Source organism: Octodon degus, unplaced genomic scaffold, assembly GCF_000260255.1.
Source record: "Octodon degus isolate 3935 unplaced genomic scaffold, OctDeg1.0 scaffold00203, whole genome shotgun sequence".
NCBI lineage: Eukaryota > Metazoa > Chordata > Mammalia > Rodentia > Octodontidae > Octodon > Octodon degus.
The window spans coordinates 2,353,818-2,373,648 of NW_004524779.1; the positions used below are offsets into that span (position 1 = coordinate 2,353,818).

General features: G+C 41.7%; 1 long non-coding RNA gene and 1 pseudogene across 1 annotated transcript in view; one reads left to right on the forward strand and one right to left on the reverse strand.

Moving 5' to 3' along the window:
• The window catches only part of LOC111813596, a 32,190-nt gene extending 15,064 nt beyond the window's left edge, over positions 1–17,126 (forward strand). Inside the window, exon 3 of the long non-coding RNA XR_002818806.1 lies at positions 16,916–17,126. This is a non-coding gene — a long non-coding RNA (uncharacterized LOC111813596). The remainder of the gene's footprint in view (positions 1–16,915) is intronic.
• A 1,921-nt stretch (positions 17,127–19,047) lies between these two features.
• Positions 19,048–19,626, reverse strand: LOC105743995 (annotated as a pseudogene).
• Positions 19,627–19,831: the final 205 nt, after the last annotated feature.

Here is a 19,831-nt window from a genome sequence, read left to right on the forward strand (position 1 = left end):
CCGTGCAGTATCTTACCCTTACCTGTTTTTCCCCTCTATATCCCTAGTTGGTTTTTGTCCTTCTTCCCTTGCAAGCAGTTGTCTTTATTTCATCATTTAGACAAAATGAGCATTTAGAAAGCTGATGAATCAACAGAAGCCAGAAAATTACATATATATATACGGTATGTTTAATAACAGTCTGCAGTCTGATTACTGTAAGTCCAATTTTTTTTTTAAAAAATGTGCAAACAGTTTACATGAATTGCAGCCTCTGTTCTCTCAGCTTTGAGTGGAAAATATCCCTTTGAAGCTGTAACAGGGCTTGTGGTACGATACTGATTAATCTTAGCTTTGTACTTAGGCTCAAAATGTGGAAAATATATTTGAATCAGAAAGACCCTTTCTTGGGCTGGTGAGATGGCTTAGTGGTCTAAAGCACCTACTTAGAACAAGCTTAGCAAAGCACAGGGACTGCGGTTCAATCCCCCAGCACCACATGCCGGCCCGCCCCGCCCCCTGGTGGGCTGAGCTGGACACACACACACACACACATACACACACACACAAATAAAATTTTTTTAAAAAAAGACCCTTTCTTCTGGCTTTGTGCCACTTTAGGAGTTTGATAGCCTCAGACACCTCCCTTCTAAGAGTGGTGAGGACTGTTGCCTTATAGAATAACAAAATAATTTGTTGATCCCCGCTAGTGGACCTACAAGAAACCTCTGAAAGAAAATGCTGTTAACTAGTTGGTAGCAAATTCAGTAGAGGCTCACTTCATCTCAGCCACTAGACCACTGAATGTTCCCTCAAGACTTTCAGATCCTGATAAAATGACTTGGCAATTTGGTAATTATTTAATATTGAGTGCCAAGAAACAATTGAGGTTCAGATCCCACCAATGCAAAATGCATTCAGTTTTCCTCCTTTGATTATTTAGGGAAAAAGAGCAGATGATTTTGAAAGAGGCGCTTCAGATTGTAAACTGACAGTATGGGCACATGGAAGCAAGTGTTTCCTTAGATCCGTAGCCCCTCTCGCGAACTGATGAGCACTTGTGGGGGTGATGACACGAGAACCCTGACATACAGCCTGTTGGTCAGCACCTGCCACAGTCCGCTGCATGTGCATTTGGAGGCTGAGGTGCTGGCCGGTCTTGTGGGACTGAATTCAACCCTGTGTTGTGGCTGCACAGCTCTCTGGTGGGGTTTAATCCTGGGACTGGCAGCAGCATTTGGGGAAGGCTGCAGCCCTCCAGTGTCACCTTCCCACAGTTTCTAGGTGACTGCGGGTGAGGCTAGGGGACTCTGAACTTAGAGAGTTGTAGGAACCAAAACTAAAGCTGGTCTTTTTCCTCATCACCCAGGGACATATGAAATTGTGGGGAGACACAAAGGTGGTAGCTGTTGTGGTTGCTGAGAACTGCAGCCTAGCAATGGGGTTTTCCTTGAAGCTGTGTTGGAAGATGGGACCAGGACAGAAAGGCTGAGTCTCCAGCAAGTATCCTGGAGAGGCCTGAGCCAATGAGGATGGTACCCAGTATTTCCCCCTGCCTCAGGAACCTAACAATTATCTTTTTAAAAAAGTTGCCCAAGTTGTAGGAAGACCTGTGCTTAAGACCACACTCTTGAGAGGCTGAGGTCCAGTTGCTTTGTGTTGCTCAGAACAGCAAGTGCCTCCATCCCTCTCATGGGAAGCCATCATTTCTACACATTGAGCACCTACTGTGTGCTAGGAGCTGCTTTTGCTGTGACACAGTCCAAAGGAGCAGGGGCAAGGGAGAGGCCTGTTACTTCAGGACATCATCCCTGTGTGGCCCCACTATGATCACCTTCAGCTGCTGCAGTGCGACCCAGAATGCACTCTGCTTACTAGTACTGGTGCGCACATTTTGGAGTGGAAATGTTTTGCTTGGCATTCAACAGTGTGGGGGAGATTCCCAGGGGGAGATGGCGAAATCACTGCTTTCATAGTTGACCTGGTGAAATCACAGGGTGAGAAAATGTGGCTCATGAATATTTTGAAGTTGATCAGACTTGGGATGGTCAAAGTAGCAAGCTTCCTAATAAACTGATACATAAAACAGAAACTGACTAGGCTTTAACTTTCCTTTTCCTGTGCTTTTGTGGCTGAACAGATTCCTTTTACCATGTTTACCTTTGATGTGTCAATCAGGTGAGGTACCATTTATGTCTCTAAGGTGTTGTTTGCTTAATGCCCAGAGGACAGCTTCTTTTGCATTCATTGAGGGTATCTATCCTGTGTTCTATTTTTCTTCCCATATACTATTTATAAGTGATTAATATTTTGGTACAGTTCTAATTTTTTCCATAATTTTATTGATAAACAAATAACAATGAGACAGTTTCAAATCAAATTGGTAGGACAGTTTCTTTTTTCTTTTTCTTTTCTTTTTTTGTGGAACTAGGGATTGAACTCAGGCCCCCGCGCTTGCCGGGGAAGCGATTATTCCACTGAGCCCTCTCCCCAGCCCTGGACAATTTCAATAATTAACACATTGCATACTGTCTTCCTAGTGGTTATTTTGTGTACAATATGCAGACATGATATCCTATTTACAAACTATTAGAACAAATCCCTCTATTCATTAAGAGAATGTAACTATATATCTATCCTAACCATTTTGAATACACAGATACAAAATGCACATTCATCTGTATCCCCTTTTTTTGTTAAGTTCCGTCATTTGAATATTATAGGTGTGTTAACTCAGCAAAATATTCTAAAAGAGTCCAGTAGCCCATAATAGTATTGGGTCTTCCGCTTGACTGACAGTGTCAGAAATTGTTGACCTGAGTCCCCCACAGCTCAACATAACAGCATGGCTTTACTTCTTATACTTCGTTTTTATACTTTTCTGCTGGATGGTTAAGACCAAGATAAAGCAAGACCTATGCAACAAGAGTTGTAGCTTTTGGGTCTGATAAGGTCAGTGAAATCCCCTCAGGATTTTTCCTGAGATACATTTCTAATTTTATATCAGTTTCAAAAATGGGAGAAATAGCATGGATATGCAGTGCATCGTAGCAGGCTAAGCTTACAGTTAGGGTTTCCTGATGCCTAACCCTTTGAAGAAGTCACTGGTTTTTCAAAGTTAGTTCTAATTTATCATTGCAATTTAATTAGTATTCTTATGACTTAATTGGTCACTAAGGTGCCAATTAAAAGAAGAAAAGACCATTATACACTAGAAAAAAATAATTGATTATGTTTCCTAGAAGTAATATCCATGGGAGATTTAGAAATGTTCTGTAAAATTGCTGTCACATCCCGGTGACAGGTGGTGCATCGCACTGGGAGCCAGAGGCAGGAGGGTCATAGCTTTGAGCCCAGCTTGTACAACTAGTGACTTAGCGAGACACTGTCTCGCAATAAAAAGTAAAAAGGCCTGGGGATGCAGCTCAGAGGGAAAGTCCTGGGTTCAGTCCTCATGATGGGAAAATCACCATCACCTGGGCATTCTGTCCCTGTGGTTATGTCATTGTGGGTCAAAAAAACTGCTAAAGATACCACATTGTCCAGAAAGGATAAGTGGACTGTTAGTGCCATGCTAGCTAATGCTGATTTGCCTGCTTGCCTGTGAGAACAGATTCACTCTGCTTTGCAGCCAGTTTCCACTAGCTGCTTGGCTCTGAATGTTTTCTCGGGCTGCCTCTCCCCCTTGCTTGCCATTCTGGATGCTGCCAGAGCCAGGGAAGAAGTCACCTTCACCTGGGGAGCAGGCCTGCTCTGTTGAACTCTGTATGATTACAGCATCAGCTGCTTTTTAAAAAAATTATTTATTTACTTACTTATTTATTTGGTATAGGGTCTTGCTATGCAGCTCACACTCATAGTAATTCTCCTGTCTCAGCCTCCTCAGTGCTGGGATCACAGGCGTGGGCCACCACGCCTGGTTTTGGTGGCCAGCATGGAGTGGCGTGCAGTACTGGGAAACAAAGCCAGGTCCTTGTGCTTTCTAGGCAGGCGCTTCATCTGCCAGACTGTCTCCCCATCCCTGAGTTTTGTTTTTATGTTTTGAGATGAGGACTTGCTATGTAGTTCAGGCTGGTCCTGAAGTACATAGCTCAGGCTGGCCTTGAATTTGCAGCTGTTCTCCTTCAGGGTGCTGGGCTACAGGCTTGCACTGACACACCAGCCTGGGCTGTACAGTGAGTTGAAGATTAGCCTGAACTGCATAGTGAGACCCCGTCTCAGAAAGATAACAAAAAGAAAGAAAAAGAAAAAAATCCCAAACAAAGCAAAGAAGCACCTATTTCAAAATATAGGTGTGTAGTACAGAGACTACAGATGAAAATCCACAGCTGACGACAATAAATAATGTTTGAATCTGTAATATGTTAAAAATACGAAGTACAAATACTAATATTTTAATAAATGTAACATTTCAAAAGTTACTGATTATAATATGACCTGTACCTCAGAGTAACATTACAGTTGATGAGGGAATGTTTCTCTTGGATAATAACACAGCCAATTAGTGAAGGGGGAGATAACAGAATTACACTGTCACTGTGTAGATATTACTCAGTAATGGCTGCTGCCACTGAGAGTGAGGCAGCCAAATAGTACATAGCTTCTGGTGGAAGCATATAACACCTCTAAGGCAGTCTTGTCCTCACCAAAAATACATACATATATATATATATATATATATATATATATATATATGTTTGTGTATGTAAACATAAACCTTAGGTTTTCATTCATAGAAAATATACAGGCCTAGAGCCACAGGTCTGTAACCCTGGCATTCTGGGATGCTGGGGGTGGAAGATTATGAGTTGGAGCCCAACCTCAGTAGCTCTCTGACTTAGTGAGTCTGTCTGTCTTTCTTTCTTTTTCTTTCTTTCTCCTTCTCCTCCTCCTCTTCTTTCTCCTCGTTCTTGTTCTTTTTTTTTTTGGGGGGGGGGTCTTTTTGAGACAGGGTTTAGCCCAGGTTGGCCTCCAACTTGCAGTGATCCTTGTGCCTCAGCCTCCCAAGTGATGAGATTACAGGTGTGTGCTATCATGCCTAGTGAGACCTTGTTCATAGTAAAAAATAAATATAAAGGGTTGAGGATTGTAGTTCACAGTGAAGGCCTTGGACACAACTCCTAGTACCGTCAAAAGCCAAAACAAAAATAACAACAAAAAATTTTTAAAAAGATGAATAATAAAATATATATAGAAGAAACATCTTAGATTTGCCTCCAAATGATCTGAAGTTTCCTTGACTAGAACTCATGAGTGGGTTAGGGAGGTTCATCAGAAGAACTTTTCTAGCATGTGTGAGGCCCTTTGTTCAGTCCTCAGCACCACAAAACAACAGGTTGTTGCTCCCATAAATTTGACTGAAAGCTCTAAACTGATGGTGGACCTATAGCACACACCTTCTTTTTCTTTTAAGATAAAAATGTTAATGTATGAGTTGTTTTTTCTAAACCAAAACCTCAGTATGTAGGTTTAATTTTAGTATGGGCACTTGACAATAAATGAATGGGATTGGGATTGTAGTTCAGGCACTTATGTCTGAAAGGTTGACCATCACTGTTTCAGAATATTGCTTATGTGATCCAGGCCTTTCTTTCTCTGCAAGATTCCTTATCTTGCTTTTAAAAATTGACTTACGTATTTGGTACAGGATTTCACTATGCAGCTTGGACTCATAGCGATCCTTCGGTTTTCAGCCTCCTCAGCGCTGGGATTATAGACATGTGCCACCACGCCTGGCTCATTACGCCCGGAGGTGAGCCTGGTGTGGCATGTGGGACCAGGGATCAAAACCTGGTCCCTGTGCTTGGCCAAAGCAGGAGCTTAGTCCATTGAGCTATCTTGCCAGCCCTTCCTTATCTTTCTTCATCAGAGTCTATTTAGAGCTTTTTCTTTTTCTTTCTTTCTTTCTTTCTTTCTTTTTTTTTTTTTTTTTTTTTTTTTTTTTTGAGACAGGGTCTCATTATGTAGTTCAGGCTGGACTTGGGCTCACTTTGTAGCCCAGGTTGATCTTGAACTCACAAAGATCTTTCTTTCTCAACCTCCTGAGTTCTGGGACTACAGGCATGCACCACCATACCCTGCTAGAGCTCATTTCTATTTCATTGATTTTGTAGCCTTTTACAACACTTCAGTTGCATATAAAGTATTTCCCAAATTTGTTTCTTACTAGAAACACAGACTGTCCCACACACACCTACACACATGGTTTTTCTGTTATTAAAGTATACCTCGACACTGGCATCCTTATCATAAAAGGAAAATAATAAAAATCTCAGGCCAGTTAAGCCTGTGAGCATTTATCAAATGTACACGATGGGCTAAGCAATAAGTGTGATTAAAAGTGGTTCCAAAAAACTCTGTCTTGAGCAGTTAACCATAACTGGGCAAAATGATGAGGAAACAGCTGTAACAATATTTATGGCTTCTCACTACTGCATATATCCTGTCCTGAGCTAAGTGCTTTATTTGCAATTTATCCTCACAGCAATACTCTGGTTTTTCTTCAGATCATATAAATCTTTTACCTTTTACAAAAAAAAAAAAAAAAAAAAAAAAAAAAAAAAAACCTCACAGCTCTATGAACTAATACTGCTACTGTCATTCCTAAAATACAACTCTCTTCTCCAGAAGAGAGAGCTCTCCAGTGGACTGCCTTAAGACTTTGTACCATCAGCTCTCTTCCTGGGTGTGTAACACCTGTTCGTCATGGTGTTGCGTATGTAGGCTTGCTGGTCTCCATTGTCACGTAGGCCAGCACATACAATACATTTCTGTAGACGGCTACACATATCTGTCCTATTGGTTCTTTCTCCCTGGAGAACCCTGGCTAATACAAACAATATTTCCAGAAACCCAAATGGAGAGAAGCAGTGTTTACATTACCACTACATTTGGAAAACTCTTACAGAAATTTTATGTAAAAGTGGCCTTTGCTGCCCATGCATCATAGTCCCAAAATAATGTGTTTCTAAAAATCACGAACAGATGATCCTAACTGCTATATTTGGTCTTGTTCTAGAGAAAGGACTAAAAGAAACAGGCTTTAGTTTTACCATTCCCCACCCCCCCATAGCATTCCATTAGTAAGCCCATTGGCCTGCTATTGGTTTGTGCTAGTATTTTATGTGTATTTATTAATTCCGTACACAATGGCAGGACTCATGCAAAGTGCTACAATTGATCCCTGGCTCCAAGTAGCTGAGTTGGGAACCAAAGAAGCTAAAAGCATTACGGTATAATACGAGGGCTGATCTACTGAAGGCCTGTCCCTCGTGCAGTAGGTACAAAGCAGCCAGGTCTAGATCTGTTGCCCAGTCAGGAAGACATCCCAGAGATAAGAGTTTTTATATAGAAGTGGGTTTAAGTTGGTTTTCTTTCCAGGATTTATTTGAGGCAAGCTATATGTTATATGAATGCAAAAGGAATTTTTACCTCACTTTTTCTTGCTCTTTAGCTTGTCTTCTTAGTTCCAGAATTAATAAACATTCTGCCTTAATATCCATGAGGTACTGTACATTTTCTAAGGCAAATTTCATTTTTTCTTTTCCTGTCCTTGACCGAGTCCTAGAAGAGTGAGTGGGTTTCAGAGCAGCATTTTGCTGAATAAAGTTATGCGTCACCAAAATACAGCCTCCCGGCTTTTTCTCATGAACTCCAGATCAATAATGTCAGCTTCTGACTCCAACAGCAGGCCTAAAATATAAAGGATGATTCTTTCAGGGTAGTGATGCACACCTGGAATTCCAGCACTTGGGAGCCTGAGGCAGGCGAAGTACTGCTGTGTGAGTCCAGCCTGGGCTACAAAGTGAGTTCAAGGGCAGCCTGAAGTGCAAGGGGAAGCCCTGTCTCCAAAAGACAAAAAAAAGAAAAGAAAAAAAATATTCGTTTTTCTTCTGGTTTCCGACAGTTAAATGCAGCTAAGAACTTTGAAGTTGTTTAAAATAACAAGCTCTCCAACTCTCCCCACTTCCCCGGATTAGTTTTCCTTGCAAGCTATCCCTGGAAATTTATACATAAGAGCCTGATCTTCATTGACATTTATGTGATTAATTGACATTAAACATCCTTTTTATACCTATTTGCTCATAAAACAAATTTGATTGTTTCAGCCATGCAGGAACTTACTGCTCACAAATGGAATCCTTCAACTTCTGCCTCCTAGCAACTTTCTTGATCTCATTGCGCATTTTCACATTGATTGATGACAGAGTAGAAGAGAGTGGTCAGGTTTTTAGGCACAATTCTGATTTAAAATAGGCCTGGGACCAGGGAGATGGCTCAGTGGAATAAGTGCTTCCCTGGCAAGCACAAGGGCCTGAGTTCAATCCCCGGTTCCGCAAAAAAAAAAAAAAGGCCTAATTTCATGTGTGTGTGTATTAACATATATAAGTGTATGTGTGCGCACACACACACAATTTAAGTTAAGAGAGTTTAGGCAAATTTCATTAGCGTCAGATTTTTAGGCATAGTCCTATGATTTAAAACTGGATGAATTTTATGTGTGTATAACACATGTAAGTCAAGAGAGGTTTTTTTTTTTTTTAAGAGAGGTTAAAGTAGGTAAATTTCATTATTATAAAAGAGTTCTACTCTCCCTTATTTCCTCACAAAATGACATTCTGTATGACAACACTAGGAAAGAAAGGTGATTTTTTTTTTTTTTTTTTTTTTTTTTGGTCTTTTTGAGACTGGGTTTTGCTAGGTAGTTCATGTTGGCATTGAAATTGAACTCACTTTGCAACCCAGGCTGGCCCTGAACTCACTGTGAGCCTCCTGCCTCAGCCCCCCAAGTGCTGAGATTATAGGCATGTGCCACCACACCCAGCCGGAAAGAAAGATTTTGAGCCAAAATAACTTTGTAATCTACTGGCTGTGGACACACCAACAGGGCTGTACTTGTAGCATCTTGTTGTTTGGAAAGTCTAGCAGCTTGGATATGTCTTGTGGTTGAGGGGTGGTATGACAGAATTTTTTGTTTTGTTTCATGCCGTGGTCTGTGGCTAGAGATGGTCTGATTTGAAGGCATAGGGCAGGGAGCACATAGTTCTGGGCATTATGGGACTACACGGTAAACTAAAAAGGTATGTGTGTGTGTGTGTGTGTGTGTGTGTGTGTGTGTACACATGCGATGAGGTGAGTTGTACCACAGACCAGTTCTGGAAATGCAGCCAGCTGTAGTGAGAAGATGGTGAGGGCCTCAGCCAACTGGGCTCCAAAGTCAAAGATTCAGGGTGGAGCAAGTGTGATCGGGCACCAAAGGCCAGCTATGGACCTAGTCAGTTTAAGTGATGACAGGTAGAAATAGGTGCTGCTTGGTGCTCACGTGGCTGGCAATGCTTGCTTTGCACAGGGAGCTTGGGTGAACAGACACGCCTCCTTCTAGAGGAGAGGCATGCAGGAATAAACTTTGGCTGCGGAAGGGTAAAGGTTCTGGCCAGCTGCAGTGGAGTCCACAGCTGGAGTCTAGCCTTCTGTGGGCATGGCCTGAGAACTAAGGACCTTGGACCCGAAGTGCTGTCTCAAAGTCTCTTGTAACACTGCCACTGATCATTTCATTGCCAGAGTTTAAGCACGTGGCCATAAAATGCTGGAGAAAAGGCTGGAAAGTGTAGTCTTTTATTCCAACTGACAGTTTCGTCACATAAAAATTGAGATTGTGTTAAAAAGAAAAGGAGGCAGGTGAGACAGCCCATCAGGTCTAAAGCACCTGCTTAGGCAACCTCAGGCAAAGCACAGGGACCACGGTTTGATCCCTGGCACCACATGCCATGCCAGCCCTGCCCCCAGGACAGGCTTAACTGGCCATAAATAAATAAACAAATAAATAAGGAGACTTGATATAGGGAGGCATTTTCTACCCAAGTCCCATGTCCTCTGTGAGAGTATGGCCCCACCCCTTTTTATACTACTGGTGAATGGAATAGTAAGCAAGTTAATTGACTTATAAGTTAGTTACAGTCCTAGCAGCTATAAAACAAGCATGTCACTGCTGAGGCCACAGGTTTGTGATGATTAAATAAGATGGATGTGTGGAGGGCCAGCCAGATAGCTCAGCAGATTAAAGTGCCTGCTTAGACAGACCCAGGGAATGCGGGGCATGCTGAGATGGCTGCTGAGACTGGGTATGGTGGTGTGCGCCTATAGTCCCAGCGCTTGGAAGGCTAAAGACAGGAGGATCACTACAAGTCTGATCTGTGTAGTGAGACCCTGTAGACCCTGTACTGAATACATTAAAAAAAAAAAAAAAGATGGATGTGTATAGGCCATACTAGGTACACATTGGTTTTTCTTTCTTTCTTTTTTTTTTTTTTTTTTTTTTGGAACCAGGGATTGAACTCAGGCCCTTGTGCTTGCCAGGCAAGCTCTTATTTTACTGAGCCATCTCCCCAGCCCCACATTGGTTTTTCTTGTATAAAGCTGCTTCTGTTTACTTCTTGACCATTTTTATGACTATTTTCCTGGTGTTATTTTTTATTCTTTGATTATCATTGATGTGGCTGTCCCTAGGGCATCATTCTTTTTTTTTTTTTTTTAATCCTCCTGCCTCAGACTCCTAAGTATTGAGATTAGAGGCATGCAACACCATGTCCAGCTTCCACATAGGGCATCATTCTTGCCAGATCTTATCCCTAGAGATAAGAATGGGAGGCCCTGCAGTTCACTTGACCTCGCATCCAGAGAAGGGAGTTCATATTATAAAAAATCAGGCTGGCCAAATAGCTCAGCAGATTAAAGTCCCTGCAAGCAGGTGCAGGGGCCGGGGGTTTGATCCCTGGGCCTACCATGCCAGCCCCTCCCCTGGGGCACTGATGGAGAGACTGGGTGTGGTAGCGCATACCTATAATCCCAGCTCTTGGGAGGCTGTAAACAGGAGGATCACTCTGAGTCTGATCTAGTAGTGAGACCCTGAACACACTGTAGACTGTTTCCTAAAAATACAAAAAATAAAAATAAAAAATTACATGAACTTTTGGTATTTAATTATTATTATTTATTTATTTATTTATTTGCAGAACTAGGGATTGAACTCAGGTCTTTGTGCTTGCCAGGGAAGCGCTTATTCCACTGAGCCATCTCCCCGGCCCCAATAATCATAAGTTTCATCATAACTTTTGAAGCAACTTACTAATTTGGTCCAAGTTGATACTGTATGCTCCTGCATAATACCTTGAGGCAGTTAAGTGTATCATCTTAGAACAAAATTAGGGTATAGTTTATTAAAGAGCATTATTTTGGGGTGTCTGCCCTAAATGCAGTTCACAGTGTGTGGAATCTAACCAGAGTAACCTTGCTATTTTATAGCAAGACATTTCTGGCAGCATTTTCCTCATTTCATGTGACTTACCTGTTAGATCTCCTTATACTCAGGCACTCAGACCTTTGGCTCCAGCTCTTGTTTGCTAGTTCACTGTTAATCTTACATTATGTAAGCTCATGCTAAGCTCAATGGTTGAAAAAGTCCTCTTAGAATGGCAGTATTTGATTGTTCTTTTGACCTTGCTTTGCAGTTCTTATCTTGGTAACTACGGAAACACCTTGGCAGGTGAAGTTGGACCAGATCCATGCAAGGCAGCTGTTGAATCAATACTTTGTCAGTGATGATTCGATTTGAGCATACAGTATCAAAGCTGAAAGGTTGAGCCTTGAACAGCAACTCTTCTAGCTTTTGAAGGAGAAAGGGAAGAAGAGGGCTTATTGCCCTTACACTCTTATCTCCACCCTCCATATCCTGAGAGCCCCTTCTTTTTCCTCTTCATATCCCTAGTGCCCATATGGTCATTCTCTCCAATTTAGAGTCAGTGGTCCTTAACCTGCTTCTGGATTGGCTGTGTTCTCTCTCTCTCTCTCTCTCTCTCTCTCTCTCTCTCTCTCTCTCTCTCTCTTTTTGCGGTACGGTACCAGGGCAGGTGCTTATGCCACTGAGCTATGCCCTCGGCCCTGTGTTCTCTCTTAAGGTGCTTTCTTTGAGTACAAGCTTTGGGATTACAACACTCAGAATTAGAGCAATGAATTATCACCTTCCTGCTTTATATCATGGAAAGAAAACCTACTTCTCAGAGTTGTTTTGGAAATAAAATTTTAAAATATGTTTATAGGGGCTGGGGAGATAGCTTGGCAGTCTAAGCACCTGCCTGGCAAGCGCAGGGACCTGAGTTTGATCCCAGGTACTGTGTGCAGTGCAGGCCCTGGAACCCTGGGTGTGCTGCACCCAAAACCAGGTGCAGTGGTACACACTGTAATCCCAGCACTAAGGGAGACTGAGGCAGGAGAATCCCTAGGAGCCCAAGCTGCATAATGAGACCCTGTACCAAATAAATAAATAAATAAATAAATACATAAAACTTTTGCAAAATGTGTATATATATATATATATATATATATATACACATTTCTAGGCATACAGTATAGGGAATTCTATACATACTGGTTTTTTACTCTCTGTATTAATCTTTCTCCCCTGATCATTTCCATGTTTCGATTGATTTGATTTTTGTTTTTGCTTTTTGAGACAGGGTTTTGCTAGGTGGTTTAAGCTGGCCTCAAACTCTCAGTGCTCCTCCTGCCTCAGCCTCCCAAGTGCTAGGATCACAGGAATGCGCCACCACACCCAGCATCTTTGTTTTGCTTTCTGCCTGTAAAACCTTAGTTCTTAAAGTGTGGTGCGGGAACCAGCAAAATGGAAATGCTGAAACTCAGACCCCGCCCAGAGCTATTCAATCAGAATCTGCTCTTAACAACATCCTTGGTATTTCATACACAATAAAGTGCAAGAAGACTGCTGGAGAGTGAGGATTCCCTTGCTTTCGCCCCTCTTCCCAAGGGGAGAGGATGAAGGTTGCCCTAGTCCCTGTCTACTGTGGGCAGTGCTGCTCTCCGGACTATTTGCTTTGTTATCTTCCCGGGGTTATCTTGCCTTCACTTGAGCTAGGTCAACCTATTAGTGCAAGATCAAGTGGGAATTGTACAAGCAGATTCAAACTCAAGACTTTTGCCCTGATGAGCACTGTCCTTCTCCACAACCAGCTGAGCCTACTGCATTTTATGGCTGTAAAAGAAGATAGACATAGAGAAACAAACAAAAAATCAAAACAAAACAAAACAAAAACAAGAAAATTAAACATTAAAGGTGACCTTGGCCTTCAGTGAAATCAGTAGAGGTCTGCAACCTTGATGGCTGATTCCAACTGTCCCCAATTCTTTCTCAGGCTTCTTGCCATTTATTTTATTTATTTAGTTTTGATACAATGTCTCTATCTACACAGTTCCGACTCCTGTCTCAGCCTCCCCAGACTGGGATTACAGGCGTGTGCCACTACACCTGGTTCCGGCATGCATTACTGGGGATGGAACTCAGGACCTTGATCTTGCCAGGCAGGTGCTTATGCCACCAAGCTATCTCCCCAGCCATCTTTATTTGACGTTGACATACATTTTGATACCTAATAAATGATAGTAAAGTAGTCTACATACCTGAAATGGTTTAATTTTCAGCCTAGTTAGTGCTGACGTGACGTGTCAATTGATTATGGCATTAACCCCAGCAGGGGAGCATTTTGCTTTGTTAACAAGGGAATTTTTCTGCTGTTCTTTTTTTTTTTTTTTTTTTCTTCTGTATTTTAGGGAAGGGTCTACAGGGTGTTCAGCGTCTCACTACTAGATCTGACTTGTAGTGATTCTCCTGTTTACAGCTTCCCAAGTGCTGGGATTACAGGTGCTAGGGAAGGAACCCAGGGCCTCCCCTATGCGAGGCAGATTGCTCTCCCACAGAGTTACATTCCCAGTCCAAGTTTATTTATTTATTTATTTAAATGTTCTTTCTTTATTTATTTAATGTATTTAGGACACGGTCGACAGGGTCTCATCACATAGATTAGACTCGTAGTGATTCCTCTGTTTTCAACTTCCCAAGCCCTGAGATTACAGGCACGTGCCACCATACCCCGTCTCAACTGTCATCTCAGTGTGCTCCAGGGGCTGGGCCGGCACAGCACACAGGGGATCAAACCCCGGCCACTGCACTCTGCCTAAACAGGTGCTTTATTTGGCTGAGCTATCTGGCTGGCCCCTAAATTTATTTATTTATTTATTTATTTTTTGCGGAGCTGGGGATTGAACTCACACCCTTGCGCTTGCCAGGCAAGCGCTTATTCAACTGAGCTATTTCCCCGCCCCCCCAAACTTATTTTTAATGTAACAAAAGATATAAGACATCAAGATTAGTGCGTAAGAAAAATGTAATATTGCCTGTTGCTCAACAATGAAATTGATCATCACAGATTCCTTGCCTAAACCAGGAGAAACATTAATAAAATACAACCTGTTGATTGCAAGGAAGCTGAAAGCATTAAAAGAAATTTAATTTCACACTCCAGAAATATACATATTGGTGGGTTCTTTCCCCCTCAGCATTACAAAATTGCTTGGAAGGAAGAATAGAGAGAGAGAAGAAAGAACAGAGAAAAGAGACTCTTTCTCTCTCTCTCTCTCTCTCTCTCTCTCTCTCTCTCTCTCTCTCTGTCATCCATTATTACCACCAACAAAACACCTCCCTATGACTTTTGAAGCAAAAAGAAATGAACACATGGCCGGGGAGATGGCTCAGTGGAAGAAATGAACACAGATTTAGAAACTTCATTAACAAAACAATGACTTGCAGGCATTTAATGAGCCTGTAAAAATTAATTCAGTTGGAGGGCTGGGGGTCCAGCTTTATGGAGGAGGCCATCCTTAGCATGCTCAGGGGCCTGCATTCAATCTCAAGCACCAAAATAGAAAGTAATTAAATAAATGAAAATAAAAATTAACTGAAATGTTTGTTTCCTGTATGTTTTCTTATTTACCAGTGTTTGCACAGCAGCAAAATATATAAAATCTGATGAGTATTTATGTAAAACATACCTTGTACTCTTCTGTCATATTATTAAGCATTAAGAGGTACGCTAAAATCATGCTCTGACTTTTAATCTTACGTAGGAGTCTTGCTTAGAGGCAAACCTTTTAGCCTTATGACATTTGAAGCTAACTATCCTGAAGTGCCCATGGTGTATGCTGTGAATACAGGTCCACCTTTGGGCAGTCTGGGCCCTGCTGTGGAGCAATGTGCATCTCCCTGCTGCTCCCTGGAACCCACTGCCTTGGCATCCCATTTCTGCTCGCTTTTTTCTGCTTTAAAAACACATCCTTGGGCTGGGGAGATAGCTCCATGGTCTAAGCACCTGCCTGGAAAGGGCAAAGGCCAGGTTCAATCCTGGTACTACATGCCATACTGGTCCTGGAACCCTGGGTGCCGAACTGGCCACCGAAACCAGGCGTGGTGGTGCATACCTGTAATCCCAGCACTGGGGAGGCTGAGACAGGAAGATCACTATGAGTCTAAGCTGTGTAGCAAGACCCTGCACCAAATAAATAAACCCCCCAAAAACAATCACACCTTCTTGTCCAGGCCTGGGGGTGCACACCTGTAATCCCAGCATTCAGGATCCTGAGGGAGGAAGATTCCTGTGAGTACAAGTCCAGTCTGGACTACGTATGAGATCCTGTCTCACAACACAACACAGCACAACACTACATGACACAACATGTCACAACCTTTATCTTGTTTTGCTCTAAGACTCTCAGGTCTGTTTCTTATGCACTTAAGTTCTGCAAAAACCTAGGAAAACCTCTGATCTCATATGAATGTTTTCAGCTCAAAAATATTCCCTGGACAAGAACTACAAAGGGCTTTCCTTCTCACTTCAGATCAGAGGAAAAGAAAATAGAATTGGGTAAAGCAGAATTTTAAAAAATACCTTCCAAGGGGCTGGGGAGATGACTCAGTGGAATAAGTGCTTCCCTGGCAAGCACAAGGGCCTGAGTTCAATCCCCGGTTTGGCAAAAAAACAAAACAAAACAAAACAAAACAAAAAACCAAAATCAAAAACCTTCCTGATATAGTTCTGTATGAGACCCTTAAAGAGATTTTTCAATATGGGGTTTGATAAAGACAACACAGGCACTGTGAAATGAAATCTCTATGCACTTTGCTATAAACTACAGCAAAGCTAAAGATACAGTTCTGATGTCTGTGCCAGATGGCCCCTGCAGCTGGAAGGAAGTGGTAGTGGTTTAGGTCGCATCTGGGTTCTGTTCCCCTAGGTGCTGTATTTTTACTTAGTATCAGTCAAACTATGATAACCCCAACTTCCTTTCGTTCACTCCTTTCTCTCTCATCTTGCTCTTGTTTTCTTCCTATCAGCTCCTAGTTTTTTAAAATCTCTCCTTTGGAACTATACAAAGCAAATCTATCCTCTCCTACAATTAGTTGGACATAATTAGTATCCACCTGTATTTGACTAAGATAAGAGAATCACTATATTAAAGCTTATACACTCCTTTGAGCTTGTTTATTTGTTTATTGTTGGTGGGATCGAACCTAAGGCCAAGTGCACTGAGGCAAGGGCACTGCTACTGAGCCCTTGCTCTGTTCCAAACCCAAGCGTTCTCTAGTCTGTATAGTACAACAGTAGCTAACATCTATTGAGTGTCTACTATGTGCCAGGCGCTCTGTATATACCATTTAAAATCCTTAATGAGTTAATGATAGTTGTGCATGTGTGCATGAACAACTCTTCTAGGCTATGATAAACACAGGTAAAAGACATGCAATCAATGTTAATTGTTACTACTGTAAAGATTTGGAGGACCTTTGACTCAACCTCAATGTTCAGTACTTACTCTTTTTTCCTCTTTGCATTCACCTTGATAGAATTAACCCAAGGAAACCTTTTGGCTCCTGATGAACTATTTCTTTCAAATTTATATTGATCATAAACTTTGGTCCTTAAAACTAAAGACTGCTCAAAGATCAAGGGTGATGGTCTGTGGTTTTCAAAAGTTTCAGGTTAATCTGGGACAGGCTTTCTTTGCACATCTTTGAGGTATATTTCTTCCACAGAAGAAACACTGCTGAATAAGAAGAATCATACCCAAATTTGAGTGTCAGCTTTAATGGAAGACCACCAAAAATACAACTCTGCTTTGAGTGTCACATATTAAAATTTATCTTGAGCTGGGTGTGGTGGTGCATGCCTGTAATTCTACCACTTGGAGGCTGAGGCAAGAGGATGACTGGTAAATTCGAGGCTGGCTTGGGCTATGTAGTGAGTTTAAGGAGAGCCTGAGATACAGGGTGAGTCTCTGTCTCTGTCTCTGTGTCTGTCTGTCTGTCTGTTTCTTGCTCTCTCATGCATGTGTACACGTGTCCCCCCCCATTTTATCTTGCAGCCACTGCCACTTTTCTCATCTCAATTAAAGGGAAAGAGAGTCAATACCCTGGATCTGGTGATTTGCCATTGGCCTGAAAACTCACATACAAAGGCGGTTTCTGTTTGGGGAATACACTTTGATTTTTTTTTTTTTTTTTCCTGGAACCGGGTATTGAACTCAGGCCCTTGTGCTTGCCAGGAAAGCACTTATTCTATTGAGCTATCTCCCCAACTCCAAGGGAATACACTTTGGTAAACAGGCATTTGGACTTTCTAATTGGTCGTGTAGCATGTGTATTTGAACTCAGCATTGCTTTTCTGCCCCTAAAGTGTTCATTTTGACATTTGGACCAGTTTCCTTGGGCTCATACTTCTTTGACTTGGGAAGGACTTGGAGCTGGCGTAGGTAGTTAGAGGTGCTCTGCTCAGGGTTGTTCCTTTGAAGAAGAAAGGTGTTCTGGAACAAACAGTTCTTGGTTGAGTTTAGGGGCTTTGGTAAGAAGCCTGTTGGAAGGAGGACTGGAGATCCATTCCAGATACACCCACAAGTAGTGTGTGGAGCTGGTTTTGCTCTGAATGTGATGGTGTCAATTCCACAATTCCTTTTCTGTTTTTGTCTTCAGCACCTTTCTTGTAACTGGAATTTCACACAGAGGTAAATGTCCTTCCTGAGCACACAGAGTCACTGGTTATCAGCTGTGTCACAAGACATCAGGGTCAAAAGCAGAGGTTAGTTTTCCTGGGGCTAAGGGAATTTAAGCACTAAGTCCCTAGCACACAGTCCTTTCCTAGGTCCTGAGAAGGCTTGAGCAATGTATTTGTATTGTTAAAAGGTAAAGGTGCTTTATTATTTATTTTTAGTGGGATGGGGCCCAAGGTGTTGTGCACCCCCCCAGTGAAGTGATACAATTTTAATTTATTTTTTATTTAGTTATGTATGTTGCGGTACTGGGGATTGAACTCAGGATCTTGTGCTTGCCAGGCAAGCACTTATTCTACTGAGCTATCTCCCTGGCCCCTTGATACAATTTTTAAAAGGTAAAATTATGACTTCATGAAAATAAAATGGGGCTGGAGAGATGGCTCAGTGGTCTAAAGCACCTACTTGGAACAAGCTTGGCAAAACACAGGGACCGCGGTTTGATCCCCCAGCACCACATGCCAGCCAGCCGCGCCCCCTGGTGGGCTGAGCTGGCCACACACACACACACACACACACACACACACACACACTAAATAAATGTTAAAAGAAAAATGAACACATATCAAATATTTTATTTCATTATTCATTAATGAAGGAACCAATGAAAGGCTACCAGTAGTTCAAAAGAGACTTCAAACTACATATAATATACAAACTATATATAAATACCTTCATACCACACCTATATGTGTATGTCTTTGCTGAGATACTCTTGCATGTAGACCCAAATAGTCAAGAATCCACATAGCAACAATCAATTGTATTCTATAAAATAACATGCTTCTTTCTTATGAATAGTGATCATTTAAATTGTCATATGTTTTTCTGTAAATTCCACAATTATGAAAGAGATCAGGCAATGAAAGGCACAGACTCTTGCAGAATCAACCAAGTAAGGTACGCTAGGTTAGATATTTAGTACTTCTTGTGGTTGTTGCTACTTCTCATTTTATTTATTCCTTTATTTTTTGAAAGCATCAAAAAGTGAATTTATTTAACCATACTCAGCTGATAATACAGCAAGTGGGTGAATAACTCATGCTATAGCATGCTGAATGAACTGAAAACAAAAAGTTGTTTGGAAGGAGGCAAAGGAACTTTGTCTTGCAAGAATCAGAATCAAGGGACTCCACAATCAGCTGGCATCTGTTCAATGTTGTATCTGTGATTAGAAATGTACATGATAGGAGCTGCAGCGATCTTCTGCATTCTCCGTTTAAGGTCCTGGTCAACCGTGGTCACAATGTAACACTTGCGCTGAGTGACTCTCTGCATTAAGCGGTTGTCTGCATAGGTCCCTTTATGTGTGCAAGGTAATTGTTCAAACCGGGATCCTTGGCTATCCTTAGGGCCACTTAATACTTCTGTCCCAATTTCTCAGTTTCCACCATTACACAGTCCGTTATACAAGGACACACTTGGCATACAGACAGTCCAACATTGATTGTACCAAGTCCAATTTGGCTTTGATGGAAAAGTTGATAAAACTGGTATCAACCAGGATATGATAAGGTGGGCTAAGCTGTGTATTATACTGGAAGAATAAGCAAGAAGGATGTTGGGGGACTTCTCTTTCCTTTAGAGCACTGGGATCTTTCTTTTCTTTCTTTTTAGGTTTTAGTCTATCCTTTTCTTTGGTCTCTCATCTCTGAGACTAAGCATTCATTTCATGGTCTCATTCTTTCTTGTTTTCTTTGTTTCCCCATGTTCACGCCGCTGTCCTGTTTCTTCTGGAATCATCTCTGTTCATTTTAAAGTTGTTCAGAGTTTTTCTTATCTATGTGTTCATGTTTTTTGAAATAATAGCACTATATTTTATCCACAAATGATAAATTTAACTGTAATTTAACTTTATTTTATGTATTTATTTTTGCTATTTAAAAATTTAATTAAGTCCATTGGT